At 40.6% G+C, this 17,997-nt stretch overlaps 1 protein-coding gene across 1 annotated transcript in view; it reads right to left on the bottom strand.

Moving 5' to 3' along the window:
• Window positions 1-13,363, bottom strand: part of LOC139161090 (myosin-3) — a 48,463-nt gene extending 35,100 nt beyond the window's left edge. Inside the window, exon 1 of the mRNA XM_070739784.1 lies at window positions 13,211-13,363. The gene's annotated coding sequence lies outside the window, so the exon portion shown is untranslated. The remainder of the gene's footprint in view (window positions 1-13,210) is intronic.
• Window positions 13,364-17,997: the final 4,634 nt, after the last annotated feature.

The raw sequence follows: 17,997 nt of genomic DNA, 5'->3' as shown, positions 1-17,997 counted from the left end.
ATTGCTTAGTTGACGGGACCCGGAGAAGGCCCACTCCGTGGGACCTAATTGGTCGCTGGGATTCATGCGGCAGGAGGCGGTCTCGGAGATATTCTGGTCCAGTGCCATGAAGGGCTTTAAAGGTCATAACCAATACTTTGAATTGTGACCGGAAACTGATCGGCAGCCAATGCAGACTGCGGAGTGATGGAGAAACATGGGCATACCTAGGTAAGCCCATGACTGCTCTCGCAGCTGCATTTTGCACGATCTGAAGTTTCCGAACACTTTTCAAAGGTAGCCCCATGTAGAGAGCATTACAGTAGTCGAACCTCGAGGTGATGAGGGCATGAGTGACTGTGAGCAATGAGTCCCGGTCCAGATAGGGCCGCAACTGGTGCACCAGGCGAACCTGGGCAAACGCCCCCCTCGCCACAGCTGAGAGATGTTGTTCTAATGTGAGCTGTGGATCGAGGAGGACGCCCAAGTTGCAGACCCTCTCTGAGGGGGTCAATAATTCCCCCCCCAGGGTAATGGACGGACAGATGGAGTTGTCCTTGGGAGGCAAAACCCACAGCCACTCCGTCTTATCCGGGTTGAGCTTGAGTCTGTTGACACCCATCCAGGCCCCAACAGCCTCCAGGCACTGGCACATCACTTCCACCGCTTCGTTGACTGGGCATGGGGTGGAGATGTAAAGCTGGGTATCATCCGCATATTGATGATACCTCACCCCATGTCCTTGGATGATCTCGCCCAGCGGTTTCATGTAGATGTTAAATAGCAGAGGGGAGAGCACCGACCCCTGAGGCACCCCACAAGGGAGAGACCTAGGAGTCGACCTCTGTCCCCCCACTAACACCGACTGCGACCGGCCAGAGAGGTAGGAGGAGAACCACTGAAGAACAGTGCCTCCCACTCCCAACCCCTCCAGCCGGGGCAGAAGGATACCATGGTCGATGGTATCGAAAGCCGCTGAGAGGTCAAGGAGCACCAGGACAGAGGATAAACCCCTGTCCCGGGCCCGCCAGAGATCATCCATCAACGCGACCAAAGCAGTTTCCGTGCTGTAACCGGGCCTGAAACCCGACTGCTGGGGACCTAGATAATCGGCTTCTTCCAAGGACCGCTGGAGTTGGAGTGCCACCACCTTCTCAACAACCTTCCCCATAAAGGGAAGGTTGGAGACTGGACGGTAGTTATTAAGCACAGCTGGGTCCAGGGAGGGCTTCTTGAGGAGGGGGCGCACAAGCGCTTCTTTATAGAGTGATGGAAAAACTCCCCTCCCCAAGGAAGCGTTGGTAATCTCCTGGGCCCAGCTCCGTGTCACCTCCCTGCTGGCCGAAACCAACCAGGAGGGACACGGATCCAGTAAACAGGTGGCGGAACTCACAGCTCCAATGGCTTTGTCCACTTCATCAGGTGTCACCAGATCAAACTCTTCCCAGACAGGTGGACAAGTACGTGCCCCAGTCACCTCGACTGACTCGTTGTCAGTCGACTCTGTTTTACAATTGGAGTCGAGGTCGGCCCGAATCCGAGCGAATTTATCAGCGAAAAACGTGTTAAAGTCCTCGGCACTACTCTGCAAGGGCTCCCCAACTCCCCCCTGATTAAGAAGGGAGCGGGTCACCCTAAACAGAGCGGCCGGGCAGGATTCCGCTGATGCAATCAAGGCGGCATGGTACGCGCATCTTGCCGCCTTGAGCGCCACTTTGTAAGTCTTAATAAAAGCTCTTACAAGTGTTCGATCAGATTCAGACCTACTCTTCCTCCATCGCTTCTCTAGACGTCTCTTCTGGCGTTTCAACTCCCGGAGCTCCTCGTTGAACCATGGAGCTCTACGGGGTCTAGCGCCACAGAGAGGTCGCAAAGGCGCAATCCGGTCAAGAGCCTCTGCTGCAGCCTCGTTCCAGGCTTTCGCAAGAGACTCTGCCGAACTGTGGACAAGTGTGCCTCTGGAATAACCCCAAGCGCCGTCTGAAAGCCCTCTGGGTCCATCAGGCGTCTGGGGCGGAACATCTTAATTGGTTCCGCCTCCCTGCGGGGAAGGATTGGAGCCAGGAAGTCAAGCCGTAGTAGAAAATGGTCTGACCATGACAAAGGCACTGCTTCTAAGCCCCTTAGTCTCAGACCATTACTCAATTGCTCGGAAAGGAATACCATGTCGGGTGCGTGCCCCCCCTCATGAGTCGGACCCTGGACTACTTGAGTCAGGTCCATGGCTGTCATGGTGGCCATGAACTCCTGTGCCAACCCAGAGGTTTCGCCGAGTGACGGCAGGTTGAAGTCCCCCAAGACAATAAGTCTGGGGAACTCCACCACCAACCCGGCTACCTCCTCGAGTAGCACAGGCAGGGCTTTTGACACGCAGCTGGGAGGCAGGTACGTGAGAAATAAGCCCACCTGAACCCCTAAGTCCAACTTCATCAAGAGTGACTCGCAACCCGCAATTTCCGGAGCAATGAGTCCACGCAGGCAAAGGCTCTCCCTGGCTATAATAGCCACTCCTCCCCCCCTTCCCTGGGGTCGAGGTTGATGCCATATCTGAAACCCAGCTGGGCAGATTTCAGAGAGAGGAACACCTCCCTCTGGGCCCAGCCAGGTTTCAGTAATACATGCCAGGTCGGCCTCCTCATCCAGGATCAGATCCCGGATGAGGAGAGCTTTATTTACCACCGACCTGGCATTAAGCAGCAGCAACCTGAGCCCAGGGCCAGAGTTACACTCATCACCAGTACCCAAGATTGGGCTCACGGAGCCAGAACAAGGGATCGTTATTAAGCAACGGTCCCTCGTTCCCCTGGAACGGCTAACTCTGTGGCCCCCGCCATATCTGCCTCTCCCCAGCAACACAGGAATATTCTGACCCTCTGTCACCCCAGAGATTAGTGCCCCCTCCCCTCCCGCCTCTCCGGCGTCAGGTGGGCCAAGTCTATCATTCATATTGCTTCCATTTATCACATTCATACCATAATCCCACCCGCCCCAACCATTGCATTCATACCAATCATTCGTCCCATATTTACCCCAATCATCCATTAATTACAAAACCCCCTAGTGATATTAAAATGAATTAAATTAATAATAATTAAAATACTAATAATATATATCACAATATAAAATAGGAATAAAAAGTTCATAGATTAATAGTTAATAATATAAAATCAGAGCTTAGCTATTAATTAAAGTTGGTAAAGTGCAAAGTTCTAAAGTGCTAAAAATATAGGAAATAATTAAAAATCAACTATCCATCAAGCCAGCAATACTGACACCAGTTCTTAAAGGTGAGTTCTGGGGGAAAAAAGAATTGATCAGGGGAAAAATGTTGTTGAGGGAGAAATCTTGGCATATTGTTGTTAAGTTTTTGGTGCCAGCCACTGCCACTGGCTGGCACTCTCAGGTCTTTCTCTGGGTTCTCAGTCACTTCCTCTCCTCTGCTCTTACAATGCTTCCAGGTCTCCAGACCCACACAGTTTAATAAGAGAGGTGCTATTTAGTTAATACTGGGAAATTTATAAATATATGCACAGCATATGGATAAGGGCAATAATATATTTGTTCATTTTCTGCTGGTTGTAGTCATGAGAGATTAGAGAACCAACCTAGACTCTTCTTTTGTGTGTAATAAGATGGAATACTAAAGAGTGAATGATCAATTTTTTTAAAAATGATAACAGACAAGAAAGAAATGGTTATAAGGGTTGGGGTAAAAAGGATATAGCTTTAAATGTATAAAAATACCTACAGCATATACTATAACCATTAGCAGCCCTTAATAGTCAATAAAGAACTAATTACTTCTAACACTCATGGGTTTGCCCATTAAGCCATTATTGATTTATCACTCTTTCTGCAGGCATGACTTCCTAACTAAGCATGCCAAAGGATCACAATAATGCTTTCTTCAAACATAGAATTAGGAACAGCTGATAAAAGCAGCCGTTGTCTAAAGCAAGACGTCCAAATGAATAACTGAGGGCAGATATATTAAATGAGAAATCTCCCAACTCTCCATTCCCTTGATAGCAATTGCAGAGTTCCAGAACTCAGCTGTCTTGATAGTAAGTCTCATTACAATAACAGCTTCCCAAAGCAAACAAGATCCATCTCTTCTTGCTATAAATCAGGGGTGCAAACTCAATTTCATTCAGGGCAACATCAGGGTTGTGTTTGACCTTGGGGAGCTGTGGTGGGCGTGGCCAGCATGGGCGTGGCCAGCTTGATGCTATTCGTCTGAGGGGCACCTGTGGGGCCCAAGTGCTCTGCCCTCCCACATGTGGCCCTTCCAAGCTCCATTTTCACTGCCAGAGAAAAATGAAGATTGGGAGCCCATTTTCACTGGCAGAGGCCCTGTGGGTCAATCCTCCGCTGTTTCTACGGTGGTTCCATGGGCCAGATCTAAGCACCCCATGGGCTGGATCTGGCCTGCGGACCTTGAGTTTGACACCTCTGCTGTAAATAATTAAACAATGAAACCAGGGTTTGAGACAAATAATAATTTGAGACAAACCATCCAGGACAATAAGAATACAGATATTAAAAGGCTATACTTTAAAAAAAAAAGTCTAACAAAAACCAGTCTCCCTCTGGACAAAATTCTTACTCAAGAAATGCCAGGGTAAATAGTTTGCCTTCTGTGTTCATTTAGAAGAAGACTTCATGGGACCAGCTGAATAGAACTCATTACTGGGGGACTACAATGAAGAAGGAACTGCTGCTGACCACTCGTGGGGCATTTCAGTTAGGGAAGCCGCTTCTAGCCTTTGTGAAACTATAATTTAGAAATCTCTGTTCATAAAGCTGAGAAAAGTTAAGCAAAACCCAGAGCTTCTTGATTTTAGTAAATGGGTCTTAAGCTCTTTAGCATTGAAGACCACTCCCCTTGTTGCATTGTCATAAGACTCTCGTGAAAAAGGCTGCTTTATTGTCTAATTCAACACCTGAAAGAGAAAAGCGTTGGAAGCAACATAGGTAATATTTAATTGATGTTAGTGCACAATTAGTGCACAAGCCAAAGCTAAGCCTTGCTCAAAGTCTTTCTTAGCCACTGCCTTGTCCTTCAGCTCAAGTAGAAATGTTGATTCTAGGAGAAATCCTCCAAACCGAGGGCCTCTCAGGAGGAGTTCAATCTTATCTGGAACTGATATAGAGGCTAGTACCAAATTAAAATTATCTGGGTAACTAGGAACTCTTATGCTACTAGGCTGCAATTTCAACTTATTTCATGCTATGTATTTTTTATTAAATTTATAAGACGCCCATCTCACATACACGAGTCTTCGGAGAGGGACGGCATACAAATCCAAATAATAAATAAATAATAAATAAATAAATAAATGATTCTGAGAGGTGTGCAATGCATAAAATCAAGTAAAACAATAATGCAACCACAATATAATAAATTATACCATTTTGAATTTTGTAATTGTTTTATTGTACTATTCTTATATAATGGCTTTACCTGATTTTATGCTTTGTACGCTGCCCAGAGTCATGTATGTGAGTTGGATAGGAGAATGGAGCAACATCTTAGACACAGTGTTGCCACCACACGAACTTCTATTTCTCTGGGATTCTCAAACTTGTTTAAGAATCAGATTTTGAAGGCTCTCCTGAACGCCAATAAGGTCAGGGATAATCCCACTTCACCCTGTGTGATTCATCCCTCTACACATCAGCTTAGAACATCACCCACTGCATCTCTTTCCAGTCATGGAGATTGCTAATATCATCAGCACACTGTATCAGTAATGATACTTCACTGCACACTGATTAATGACTTCATCCACTTCAGTGGCATTCTTCACCTACTCCCCCATTATCTGAAGCAGGGCTGTCAAACTCCTGGCCCACAGGGTTTAGCAAAGGGTGGAGGGAGTTCCAATACATCACATGACTTCACCATGACAACATGAGCTTGATACCCTGCAGCGCACCAGTAGGAAAGTAAGAGGAACCCACCCCTAATCATTTGACATGTTTTGTCACTGTTATTGAAAGCATGACTTCCACAGTTCCAGAGTTCCAAATAAACTGGGAAGGAATTGTGTTCAATACTCTCATCATTTCTGCATTCCAGGATTGAACAATGCATATGGTAGAATTGCCTAATATATTTCTGGCCAAATCTCAAAGTATGACCTGCAGAAAACCAAGCAGATCCATTAGGCTTCCAGGAGGGACCATCTTTATTGGTTGCCCCTGCTCCACACACCTTTTGCAATCAGCCCCGCTATGTAGACCAAACCAGGAAATTAATTCCACTATAAACAAAAAATGTCTCTGCTGAGATTGGCTTCAATAACAGAATTTACAAGTCAGATTGTGGTGTACCTTTTCCTTCTTCATATAGTGTAGTGAATTAGGGAGGACTCTGAGCTGCTTCTGAACATTACCTTCTTGTTCTGGACTTTTATTCTTTCCCTTTCATCTAGGTAAGGAGACTATACCACAATTAAACCCAAAATATATGTTGCTAAGTGAAGCATTTGTGAATTGAGTTTTGCCCCATTTTGCGACTTTTCTTGCCCCTGCTGTTAAGTGAGTCACTGCAATTGTTAAATCAGTAATAAGGTTGTTAAGTGAATCTGGCTTTCTCGTTAACTTTGCTTGTCAGATGTTCGCAAAAGGGGATCGCAGGATGCTGTGAGTCGCTGCAATTGTTAAATTAGTAATAAGGTTGTTAAGTGAATCTGGCTTTCTCGTTAACTTTGCTAAGGTTGTTAAGTGAATCTGGCTTTCTCGTTAACTTTGCTTGTCAGATGTTCGCAAAAGGGGATCGCAGGATGCTGCAACAGTCATAAATATGAAGCAGTTGGCAAGCATCTGAATTTTGATCATGTGACCAAGGGGATGCTACAACAGTTGTAAGTATGAAAAATGGTCATCAATCACTTTTTTTCAGTGCCGTTGTAACTTTGAACGGTCATTAAATGGACTTGTGTAAATTGAGGAATACCTATATTTACATTAAGGTCATTTTTCTTTATCCTTTACATTTCCAGAGGTCTGTGGTGCTGATAATAATCTGAAAATGATCTGTCTATGATAAAAGACTAATATCCTATGTTGTTAGATTACAGGCCAACTGCTCTGTCGTAAAAGATAACAGCTGGAGAGAATCCAATACTGTACCACTCCAGAAATTCAATAAGAGATGAATTCAAGCAGCAGGGTGGGTTGAATAACTCAACCTCAGCCTGCATCCAGTCACCAGGATAGCAAACTATCTACTCCCAGCTAAGGTCTCTTGTACATCATTGCCAGCCTCTCTGGCTTTCGATCTGTGGCTGATGAATCATCTAAACCCCAGGCAAATTTCAGACTGTTAAAAGTGGTACTAAGAGTTTTGTACCCTCAGACTTGGAAGATTTTGTCAATGTAGATCATTGCTCAGTAAATTTAATTCGTCTACTTGATTTTATCCAAAACAAAAAGTGAATTCCTCTTTTATAATTCTCCTGGTCTTGGCCTGATGATAAAGAAGGGCACGTGAGATCAAAACTGGTTAAAAGTCTTGAGAAAGTTAGGAGATGGTCCTTTTACCCTGTGTAGTGTCATTGTCTTCCTTGGTTCCTTCTCTTTTCCAACTTATTGCATTCTAGTACATTTACTTATTGTTGTAAGCCTCATGGACTCCTCTTGGGATTGGGCGGCATAGAAGTTGAATGAATGAATGAATGAATGAATGAATGAATGAATGAATGAATGAATGAATGAATGAATAATACATTTACTTTCCTTCAGGTGCTCACCCTCTCTCCCTCCAACTATAACCTCATTTAAGTTCTATTTTCCATCAACCCATGACTCAAGTTATCTTCACGTGAATTCTACCCTAAGCTTCAAAATTAAACAAGGGCTGAACTCAGAATATCAGTCCAGTTTAGGAATAGATATGTCTTCTGTGTTCTAATATGTTTGTGAGCCAGGAAAAGGTGACACGAGAGACAAGTAACATGGCTGCATCCCAGAGAATGAATTACATTTGGCTCCAGATAGAATAAGGAGGATCAAGAATGGTCATAAACTGTGACATCTCTCATGAAAAATGAATTCTTAGAATCCTTCCTAAGCCTGTAGAATGAGCTCTGTCTTTTTTTAGCAGTGGCCTTCTGTGTACTCAACCTCTTTTTGAATGTACTGCTGAGATTGTAGTAAGCATCCAAGAAAAACTCAGATAATAGAAGCATCCATTTTATGCAAGTCTTCAAACATGAAGATGGGACTTTGCAGGTTACTTTCATTAGAAGAACTGAAAAAGGAAATCTTTTGTAGAGTGTACAGACTCATTAAGCTGAAAAAGTAAGTCGAGGATATCAGTATCTGCAGAGCTATCTTCTCCTGAAGATGTAGAAGATCCCCTCCAGATCCCTATTATTTCACCTGTGAGTCCTTCTTTATTGGTGCTCCCATTCCATAGAGTATCTTTCCTACTGATATCTGATGAGCCTCAACTCTGTTAGCTTTTTGCAACCTGGGTATTTGAGCAGGCCTTTCAAATGTGAGGGTTTATTCTTGTCTCTTCTGGAGGGGCAGTGACTGTACATATAGGCTGTGGTTGCCCTCAACGTTGGATGTGTTCTTCAGCACTGTTATACTGTGATGTTTTTAGTCTTACCACCTTTGTAGAGGGTGCTAAACCAATATGGTGAAGCTCCCTAATAAAATAAATATAAGTCAGTAAGTAAATGTATATAGAGAGGCACAGTGGCTCAGTGGCTTAAGGATGCTGGAGAAGATCTGTATTCCAATGGTTCGAGTCCCAGCACCACTTGACAAAATGAGCTCCTGTCACTTGCATCAGCTTCTGCCAACCTAGCAGTTTGAAAGCATGTTGCACGCAAGTAGATAAATAGTTACCACTTTGTTGGGGAAGGAGGAATGGCACTTTGAGCAGCAGCACAAACCCAACCAGTGCCAGACTTACCCAAATGCTATGCCCAAAGGTCAAGTGAAATTGGTAGTGGAAAACCACCGATGACACTGTAGACTGCTATCAAGCCTTATGAGTGTGAAGCTAGTTTGTCCTTGCAGTGCACTCTGGATAGTGTGCGAGTGTGGACTGAATGAACTAGCATTGGCAGCCAAACTATTTTGGATCAACACTATAGTATCCTGGCAAATGTAACATTAACATATGCTGAATAACTAAATACTAATTTTATGTTTTTTTGGAAACCAAAGACAATATCTCATATTTTCTTCCAACAGGGTTTGCTACCCATTAAGAAGCAGAAAATAAAGAAGAAAATCAGTTAGAGTTGAAGTCCTAACATGAAGGTATCTGTCCTTGGGACTATTTCGTGGTAGTATATTCAGAAAGAAGCTGTTAGCTACAACTATCAGGACATCCAACTTTTTGAATTTTTACATTTTATATCACTTTTAACTAAAATATAACTAATATAAAGTAGGATTGGGATATTCAGAATTTTTGGAATTGGGTTTAATTTGTTTCTATGTGCCAGAATTGTACTTTTCTGCCTACTAACTTCCATTTCAATAGCCAAGTTGTAAAATAAAGTTGTCAACAGCCTACATAAAAGCTTCATCATTAGTGGCCAAATATTTTTTTTAAGTTCTAAGCATTGCCTTTATCACTAGTTAGGTTTCCAATTACAAACAAGCTCCCAACAGAGAAGTTGTTTAAAAATGCACAAGTAATAAAAATGCTTCTACTATTATATTTCTTTGGTGAAAAAAAAGATGGACTATTTTAGCCACAGCTGTGATCCTGAAACAAATAGGAAGGATTTAAGCCAATGCTAAGACATGTTTTCTAAATGAGATTTGTGGCCTTCAACATCATCATTATTGACGTAATCAACTTGGGATATTAATATTGGGCTAAATAACCATGTTATACCACTAGCCTTTAACTCCCCATTATAATCCCTTGGTGGTTATATAGCACTTACTATCAGCATAATCCAGAAGCAGAATATTGTAAGAGACAAGTATAAATGCTAGTTAACTGGTAGTTGCTTTTTAATAATATTTTAGAGGATGAAAAAATCTGAAGGTCTCAAAAACCTGACATAATTACAATTACAATTACAATTATACAAATTACAATCCCTGGATCAGGAATTGGTTATTTATGATACTACTTTTATCCAATGACCTCCTATAAAATCCATTCTATAAAATCAGGAGTGTAGGTATTCCTTGCTGACCCTTTCCCTCTGAAATGTCACCACATATACATGCCTTGCTGCCCTTTAGTAAAGTTCTAAAACCTTGGCTTTTCAAAGAAACTAGGGACCCACATAATTTATCATCCCAAGTAGTGGAAGGTGAACGTTTTTGTTATTCTGTAGTCTTCAGATACTCTAGAAATATAAATAAGTAAGTAATCTGTACAAAATACTGTCGATCTTAGACTTTGTAAAGTTTTTCTTATTTGCTTCGTTTTTTTTTAATTTTTAATCCATCTCTCAATAGCTGCTAAACAACATAAAAATGACAAAAATTCCTCTTTAAAACTGAAGGAAACCAAGAATTTAACAAAAGTCTATAGAATTGGATCAGGGGAATTCATTATAAGATACAGAAGACCATATGGTTTGGTGATTTTTTTTTTTAAAAAAGTATGTTATTGACATTTTCCAGTAATAATATTGGTAAATATAAAGGTAAAGGGTCCCCCTCACATGTGTGCTATGGTTATGTGGCCAGCATGACTCAATGCTGAAGGCGCATAGTAAATATAGGTAGTCCTTATTTAGCAATCAAAATTGGAACCAGTAAAGTAGTCACCACAGAACTGCAAAGGTAAATGCGAGAATTGGTTATAAAGTTATTTTTTCATCTCTGTTGTAACTGCTAACAGTTGCTAAACAAGGCATCACTAAATGATGACTACCTGTACTCTAAATATTTCCCTGTATCTTGCTTTTCCTTTGCATATTTAAGAATGGATATGTATTGTTCCCATTTACAAATTTTTCCCACAAAACTCCAGTGGGATATGTTACACTGAAGGTATAGGACTTCCCAAAATCACCCAGTAGATTTTTATGGGGCTGAGGGACACTTTTGTCCCACAATGAACTGATTCTTCACATCACTTTTAAAGTAAGTATGTGAAACAAGATGCCGATTGTTTTCAAACATTTTGACATGAATTTTATTATTGTTTATATACTTCTTGTTAGAGAATGTGTATTTCTATAAAGTAATAAATCAATGTCAAAACAGAGAATGGCAATTTGACACATCTGAGTTTTTTTTATCTAGCTAATGATATGAACATAGATACTGATATGTTAGGAAATATAATGTAAATGTAAATTAATTTTGATTCTGATAGTTCAGATAAAATTTTCTTTACTGAATTGTGTCAAGCATGTAGAATAACCAAAAAGGTCACTGTAGGTGGAAATGCATAGATGCTATGAAAGTAAGTCTGTAGCAGCAGATACTGTATATATTCTAAATTAGCTGCATCAACAAAACAAATCCAGTATTCTTTTAAAATATGTTGTACACTATACTGCTGTGGAAAATAGCACCCATATATCAGTCTCCACTTTCCATATACAATATGTAGAATTGTGTACTATATGTTATTATTACATTGCACATCACTCACTAAGACCCAGTTCTTTAGAGCAAGAATAAAAATGCATAACATTGCATTACAGTGTGAGTCTCTATCAAGGTTGTCAAACTCAAGGCCTGGAGGCCAGATCCAGTTCATGAGGTGCTTAAATCTGGGTCACAGGGCCACCCTGGAAAGACCAAAAGACCAGCCCTTGGTGCTTCTCTCAGTGAAAATGGAGCTTGGGAGGGCTGCATGCAGCCCCTGAGTTCCATTTTTGCTGACAGAGGGTTGCAGAAGGGCCTCACATCCAGAAACAGGGCTAGTGAGGGCTGTGTATGCCCCCTCTGAGCTCCAGTTTTTCTGGTAGAGAGTTTTAGGAGGTGTTAAAACAGCCAAAAACAAAGCTCAGTAGCCTGTTTTTGCTGGCAGAGAACGACACATTATCCACCCTGGCCACACACACACACACCCAGCCCCCCCGAGGTCAAACAAAAGTCTGATTTGGTCCTCAATGAAATCAAGTTTGACACCCCTGGTCTAGATCTACCTGTCTCAATCAGATCTATTGTTGCCTACTGGAATCTGAAAACCCATATCCCAGATCAGCATTCGTTCTTGGTCTTATACATTTTTCTATTTTATATATTTGGTTTTATTTTATACCACCCAGAGTTTGTTTAAATAAACTGATTTAATTCCATTAAGTTTAACGTGGCTGTGATTTGGTTCCTGAATAGTGTAACTAATTGATAAAAGCAGATTTAAATGTTACTGTAAACAAGTCGACAAGCGAATCCCATTTTGGATAGTAACCTGTTGCAAATTATACAGTTCCACATTTATTCTAGAAAATGGATATGTATTTGTCTTGTACATAGCTCAGACATATTCATGTCGAAAAATTCTACAGCAGAACTAATGCATTCATGGAGAAAATATATCCAGGTAGTCACTAATCAACAGATGGCATATAATTAAGCAAACAAGCATTAGTATGCTATTCTTTACTTAAAAATAAAATTAATGTGCTTGAACAGTTTACAATGTAATAAAATACATGTTGAAAGTAAAACATTTTTCAACAAAAACAGCTTATTAAAGGAAGATACAACTACTTAACTTAGCTAGTTTCTTTGGAAGTTTTATAGGCAAGTCTTGAAAGGTGTCTATCAATTTTGAACAGTATCTATATTTTCTTCAGGATTGGGCTAAGTGCTAGGATATGTTTTTGTGCTAGGGTATGTTTTTGTGTTGAAATTCTTGGTAAGGAATCAAGAAAAGTAGTTGAACATGTTTTACTTGTTTACTTTACTCATTGATCAGATTTAGAGACCACACATCTCATTCAACCTCCAATTTTACATTACAATGATGGCAATTCTTTGCTTTATTTACTTGCCAATTTTTGGGAATTAGATACATGACATTAGCATTGGACAATATTTATCAAATATTCCAGTCATGAAGCCAACTGCATTTGTTTCACAGAAACATTTAGTCCGGTTGTATTTAGTATCCTTTCCTGTCAATTCCATCACCCTAACTCTTTATCTTTTTTTCTTGCAGTTGTATATAGCACAAAGCCCTGGATACTGGCATTCTCCCTTGAATCTATTTTGGCATTGTGTGTGTTCTTCTCACTGGTCTCTCTCTAGTTTGATTGGCTACAAAGAAACCCACCTGTGCTGTCCTTCTCCTTCGGAATGTCTCGAGTCTTTCGTCTTCATCTGGCACATTGTCATTCCATTGGTCAAGGTCCTTTTTCTGGCACTCTGTGTTGCATACCAGGAATGCAACTGCTTCTCAAGGAGACAAATGGATCTCATTCCAAAGGAGCTTCTATCATGATGCCCAGGCGTAGGATGGCATAGGCAAAACATTGAAGGGAGGGGGCGGACAGGAGGAACTATTCTCAAGAGATCCTATTTTATGGTGAAAATTCAAAATAGATGTTTAAAATTAGATGTGCAATTGCAATCAAAGAAAAAATGTTGATGATGCTCAGTGCTTTTGATAATTTAGTTCCTGCTGTAGCAATTTTGCTATGGCTAAAACCTTGGCCTAAGATTTTGCTATTATAGGCTCTGTATTAATACATAAAATCTCCACCCATGTGCCAGTGTACTTGCATCACTGAAATGAAGATGGCTTTAATGATGGAAGTTATTTGCTGGCATATCCTCTTCAGAAACAGGATTGCAACTTCAAAGTCTTTTTAAAACTGCCCAGGCCAGAATGATTTTTTTTTTACAGAAAAAAGCACAGTTGAACTAATTTCCAGGACTAATACTCTAACAAATTAAATTTTATAGATATTATGAAAATACCTCATAATGCAGTAACAATATGTAGCACTATGTCTAACATTTGGTGATATAATTGTGCAAACTTTTGGCTTAGATGTGATGTTCTGTCATTTTATAATAATTGTTGATAATAAGTTTTCTGTAACAATTTACAATATTGTGTTTTTTTCTTATTTATCATGTTGCTTAAACATGCTAATAAATAGTTTCAATGGTATAAATCATAGCTACCAAACACTTTTAGACAGGGGTGGGCTACTGCCCAGACAGGGGGATGGACTCAGTGGGGTAGTGAAAATGGAGCTCCACCCCAGAGCACCCAATTGGCACTGAAAGATGTTGAAAGAAAATGCAGGGCGTCCTGCATAAGCCATGCCCACAGTGTGGTAGTAAAGACTTTGGTAGCTCTTCAATGCTTTTAGATAACATAAAATGCCCCTACTGTACAAATATTCAATATTCAAATACACCAACATTCCGCAGTCTGCATTGGTTGCCGATCGGTTTCCGATCACAATTCAAAGTGTTGGTTATGATCTATAAAGCCCTTCATGGCACCGGACCAGATTATCTCAGAGACCGCCTTCTGCTGCACGAATCCCAGCGACCAGTTAGGTCCCACAGAGTGGATCTTCTCCGGGTCCCGTCAACTAAAGAATGTCGCTTGGCGGGACCCAGGGGAAGAGCCTTCTCTGTGGCGGCCCCGGCCCTCTGGAACCAACTCCCCCCAAAGATTAGAATTGCCCCCACCCTCCTTGCCTTTCGTAAGCTGCTTAAAACCCACCTCTGCCATCAGGCATGGGAGAATTGAGACCCTCTTCCCCCTAGGCCTTTACAATTCTATGCATGGTATGTATGTATGTATGTTTGGTTTTTTATATTAATGGGTTTTTAATTGTTTCTAACATCAGACTACTATTGTACACTGCTTTATTGTTGCTGTTAGCCGCCCTGAGTCTCCGGAGAGGGGCGGAATACAAATCCAATAAATAAATAAATAAATAAATAAACAAACTTACAATCGTAATTGAGCCCCAAATCTCTATTGTTAAGTGAGACATTTGTTCATATGAGCTTATCCCCCTTTTATAATCTTTCTTGTCTCACAGTAACAGGTTGCTAAAGTAATCTGGCTCCAGTAGTGGGTTGCTACTGGTACATTTGAGTACGCTGCACCAGTAGCAAAAGTTGAACAGAAACAGTGTACTTTACGGGCGGTAATGGGAATCCACCCGTCTGGCTCCCCAATTGACTTTGCTTGTGAGAAGGTCGTAAAAGAGGATCACATAACCTCAGGACACTGAAACCCTCATAAATATAAAACAGTTGCCAAACATCTGATTTTTGATTGCATGATCATGGAAATATTGCAAAGGTCATAACTGTGAAAAATGGCCATACATTACTTTTTTTCAGTGCCAATTTAACTTTGAACAGTCACTGAACAGACTGTTGTAAGTTGAGGATTACCTTTTACACATTTAGGAACAGTTTTTCTAACTGGTTCTTTAACCAGAAGGCGAAGCTTGCTTTCCTACATTACACTGACTGCCAAGTTTATTTATATTGTCTTTCAGTTCAACCCTTCTCATTAATCATATCCAGGTATACGTTCAAAATGCCTACTGCTCCTGGACCAGTTGACAATGAAGGTGAAAGAAAGGTTGCCAGTAGCATATTTCTTTGATGATCTCCACTAGATGTTTTACTTACATAGGCACCAGAAGACAGTCCTAAGGAAAAAAACTGAGATCTATTATATCATCTACAAAAGCTATAGTATCAAATAGAACAGAAACTAATGCAAAACAACTCCTTGCACTCTTAAAGTTAATCATAAGCATTTGTGTGCATAAATTACATATTAAAGAATATTTGTAACACAGGTTAAACTGTGTAGTCCTTGGTGCTCTCTGAGCTTGATGGGGTTTTTTGCAGACTTTCAATACCCAACTGGGTAACATCATCAGTGCTAGAAGGGAGCGGGGGTTGCTCATATTTTTATGTTGGTAGCTTGTCCAGTCAGTGTTGGTGATTCCTTGATTAGTTTGTTGGCTAGTCTGTCTATGTTGGCATCAATTTCCAATCAAGGAATTACCACATGATGAATTTGTTAAATGCATACTTTTTATACATTTTATAAATTTTATACATTTGTATGCCGTCATTAAATGTATGAATTTTTGTTGAGGTTTGAAATGGAGGAACAGCAAGATAAATAATGTGTGGTAAAATTTATTTATTTATTTATTTATTAGATTTGTATGCCGCCCCTCTCCGAAGACTCGGGGCGGCTAACAACAATAAAGAAGACAATGTAACAAATCTAATATTAAAAAATAATCTAAAAAACCCCCAATTTAAGAGACCAATCATACAAACAAGCATACCATGTATAAATTCTATAAGCCTAGGGGGAAGGGAAAATTTCAATTCCCCCATGCCTGATGACAGAGGTGGATTTTAAGGAGCTTGCAAAAGGCAAGGAGGGTGGGGGCAACTCTGATATCTGGGGGGAGCTGGTTCCAGAGGATCGGGGCCGCCACAGAGAAGGCTCTTCTCCTGGGTCCCGCCAAATGACATTGTTTAGTTGACGGGACCCGGAGAAGGCCAACTCTGTGGGACCTAACAGGTCGCTGGGATTCGTGCGGCAGAATTGTGCCAAGAATTTTGGTACTAATATTCAAATGGATCAATGGAGAAAAAAAATTAAGAGCTGAAATTCACATTGTAGAAAAATTTAAATAAAACTTACAAATATTATGTATTAATGGTATGAAAACATTGATAAGGATATTCTTCTAATTGTTGTTGAAAATGAAAAACATGAGCGAACATTCTATCATGCTTGGTGGACTTGTGAAAAAGCAAAATGATATTGGATATAAATAAAAGTGGTGATGGAAAAAAATTCAGAAATTAACATTCAAATGAAATCAGAATTTTTCTCATCAGAAATTACGGTCACTCAAGTAAAAAAAAGTTCTTGGACAATGGGTTTTATACTGTATATGCTTAACTGCAGTGAGTTATTATATGCACAACAGAAAATTAAAGAAAATTCAGCAATGGAGGAATGGATCGTGAAGATGGCTAAGTTTGCAGTAAAGGCTAAATTGATGTTTGGATTGAGGAGGGAACTACAATTACTTGTGTAAAAACTGAAACGCCTTTGTAGACTTTTTTTTTGCTTTTTGCTGAAAGTAGATTAAATTGCTACTGACAATTTCAGGATTTATAGCTACAGCACTTAAACTTATATATCATTTCACATTGTTTTACAGTCCTCTCTAAGTGGTTTACAGAGACACCATATCACCCCCAACAATCTGGGTCCTCATTTTACCAACCTTGGAACGATGGAAGGCTGAGTCAACTTTGAGCCTGGTGAGATTTGAACTGGTGAACTACAGCCAGCGGAAACAGATTGCTAGCTGTAGATTTAAAAGGCTTGTTTAAGGCAACTATCCTATGCCACATGGGAGAGTGAAGAAGGCAATTGTTATATTAGTTACCTGCTGCAAAGATCAGAAAGATTGCTTCTTTGTATCTCTTCCTCCTTCTACTTTTTCTGTTATAATATTTTGCTGTCCCTGTTTGTTTCTGGAGTTTTCAAAAAATATTTGAAAAATATTTTTTAATGAAAATTGTAAAAATTAAAGGAAATGTCACCAGGCCAAACAGGAGCTGAATTTAGTTCTTCCAATATATTGCCTTCTTAGACCTCTGAAGCATAACTTTCTTAGGTCCCTGGAGCAACCCCTCCTGAATTGCTTTTACAGCTTGGAAGCATAAACTGCCTTTGCTCGCTCAACAAATTCTAACTCACACAATAAGTATACCAATGTCTATCTTCTGAACTAGTTTGACTACCCAACTACAAAGGGACTAGGAGTTCAGAAAATGCACAGGTACAATATATGTGGTACTTTGCCCAATAGTAGTAATTGAGAGGGATCTTAGAGTCCTAGTGGACAACCATCAAAATATGAGCCAGCAGTGTGCAGCAGCTGCCAAAAAACCCCCAACATAGTCCTAGGCTGCATAAACAGAGGGATAAAATCAAGATCATGTGAAGTTTTAATACCACTTTATAATCAGGTGGGTTTTGCTTACCTCCATAATGGTAAGCTTGCTATGCTTGTGCCCGCACATCCCTTT

The sequence above is a fragment of the Erythrolamprus reginae genome, chromosome 2, assembly GCF_031021105.1.
Source record: "Erythrolamprus reginae isolate rEryReg1 chromosome 2, rEryReg1.hap1, whole genome shotgun sequence".
In the NCBI taxonomy this organism is placed as follows: domain Eukaryota; kingdom Metazoa; phylum Chordata; class Lepidosauria; order Squamata; family Dipsadidae; genus Erythrolamprus; species Erythrolamprus reginae.
The sequence above is the reverse complement of the archived record's forward strand: the minus strand, read 5'-3'. Positions and strand labels throughout refer to the sequence as shown.